The sequence below is a fragment of the Penaeus japonicus genome, unplaced genomic scaffold (assembly GCF_977035675.1).
Source record: "Penaeus japonicus unplaced genomic scaffold, GWHDUDI00000001_assembly GWHDUDI00000029, whole genome shotgun sequence".
Classification (NCBI taxonomy): Eukaryota; Metazoa; Arthropoda; class Malacostraca; order Decapoda; family Penaeidae; genus Penaeus; species Penaeus japonicus.
In genome coordinates this window covers 9,771,929-9,774,428 of record NW_028234431.1, presented here as the reverse complement: position 1 = coordinate 9,774,428, position 2,500 = coordinate 9,771,929, and the positions used below count along the sequence as shown (strand labels likewise).

Genomic DNA, 2,500 nt, shown 5'->3' with positions numbered 1-2,500 from the left:
TTATATCTTATCAAAACTCGAAAGCTGTTTCCCGCTCAACTCAGCTGCTGTCTCACATCTCGGCGGAATTTGAACGAAAGTCCAGCCCCATAGCTAAGGAAAAACACAAACAAGTATAGATATTAAATGGCTGAACACAAGAGAACAGGAGGGTTGAAGCATGTATGACACATGTGGCACTCTATCTCTCATCTGGACTTGACATTGTGATCTCTCATTCCACATGACAAAGCAGCAGACTCACTTGGTGCCGCCCCCGATCGTGTGGCTTGCTCCCGCGTACACCTTGAAGCGGTCGTTGGGGTTGAAGTCGTACTTAACGTTGACCACTGGTTTGCCACTGCAAGAGAAGGAAAGATGAGGCATCTGTCGGATGTGGATACTTAAATATAAATATATATATATATATATATATATATATATATATATATATATATATATGTATATATGTATGTATACTTATATTCATTTACATTCATATATATGTATACTTATATTCATTTGCATTATATATATATGTATATGTATATACAGTATACTCATATACATATTCATATATTCTTATATACATACATATGTATAAACATACATGTATATATATATATATATATACATATATATATATACACACATATATGTGCGTGTGTGTTTATGTGTTTGAATAGATATACAGATATATAGATCCCATTACCCACAATGCCTGTCGTGGCACTGCCTTACCCGGAGCCCTTGTTGATGTCTGCCGAGACGTTGTGTTTCTTCTGCGGCGCCGCGGACGCTGTCTGGAGGAGTGCCATGACCAGCAGGACGGCGACGAAGGAAAGCGAGAGTCTCATGGTGTCTTCAGTACGTCTGAATGCAGTGAGGACTGTGAGCTGAGGCTGAGTGCAAGTGACTTCACCGCATGGGACTTCAGGTTATATAGGATGGAATGGCTACAAAATTCGGACCGGGATGTCGCGTCATGTCTGACCTTGTGGGAATCTCCTGTTACGTTCTTCCTATAGTGAAGCAGAGGAAGATCTGTGCTTTTTTCATTTATAGAACACAATCACAAACAAACACACACATGTGTGTGTGTGAGTGTGTATGTATATATATATATATATATATATATATATATATATATATATATATATATATATATATATATATACGTATAAATGCATATATACATACACACACATATATACACACATATATATATGTATATACATATATACACACATATATATATGTATATACATATATACACACATATATATATGTATATACATATATACATATATACAGTATATACATATATATACACATATATATGTATATGTGTATATATACATATAAATGTATATATACACATATATGTATATTAAAGTATAAATATCTATATAATTTTACAGATATATGTATATATATACATATATATATATATATGAATATATGTATAAATGAATATATGTATATATATATTCAGTATATACATATACACACGCCACACACATATATATACATAAATGTATATATGTATATATATATACATATATATGTATATATACATATATATATATATATACATATGTATGTATATACATACAAACATATGCATATATATACATATCAATATACATAAATATATGTATATATATATATACATACATATGTATGTATATATATATATTTATATCTATATACTATATATATATATATATATATATATAGTCGCGCATATATATATATATTATGTATATATATATACATATACAGATATATATATATATATATATATATATATATATATACATATATATATATATATATATATATATATATATAAATATATATATATATAATATATATATTGTGTGAGTGTGTGTGTGTGCGTGTCGGTGTGTAGTTGTGGGTATGTATATATATATATACATATACATATACATATATATAATATAATATATATATATATATAATATATATATATATAGATATATATATATCTATATATAATATATTATATAAACAAAAGTATATATATATATATATATATATATATATATATATATATATATAATGTATTATATATATAATAGATATAGCATACATATAGATTTATGGGGGAAAGATATATATTATTTATGTATGTATGTATGTATGTATAAATACATATATATATATTTATACATATAAATGATATATATTTACATATATGTGTATACATATAATATATGTATATATATTATCAACATATATATACATATATATATGTATATATACATTAAATATAATTATAATAAATTATAATAAGTATTTATATAATATTAATAAAAAAATTTAATAATAATTAAAATTATAAAATAATATAATTAAATAATAAATATATTATATAATAATATATTTATATAAATTAATTATTATTATATTTTATAATAATAAACCTAATAATATTATATATAAATATATTAATAATAATTAGTATTTTTATATAATAATTTTAATATAATATAAT

The 2,500-nt window shown here is 23.8% G+C and overlaps 2 long non-coding RNA genes across 2 annotated transcripts in view; one reads left to right on the top strand and one right to left on the bottom strand.

Annotated features, from left to right (window-relative positions):
* The window catches only part of LOC147468371 (uncharacterized), a 914-nt gene extending 29 nt beyond the window's left edge, over positions 1-885 (bottom strand). Inside the window, exons 1-3 of the long non-coding RNA XR_015192513.1 lie at positions 721-885; positions 245-340; positions 1-93 (exon numbers count right to left, since the gene is read on the bottom strand). The exon at positions 1-93 is cut by the window's left edge and continues 29 nt beyond it. This is a non-coding gene — a long non-coding RNA (uncharacterized LOC147468371). The remainder of the gene's footprint in view (positions 94-244; positions 341-720) is intronic.
* Positions 1-2,500, top strand: part of LOC147468370 (uncharacterized) — a 16,357-nt gene that overhangs the window by 6,807 nt on the left and 7,050 nt on the right. The window lies entirely within an intron of this gene.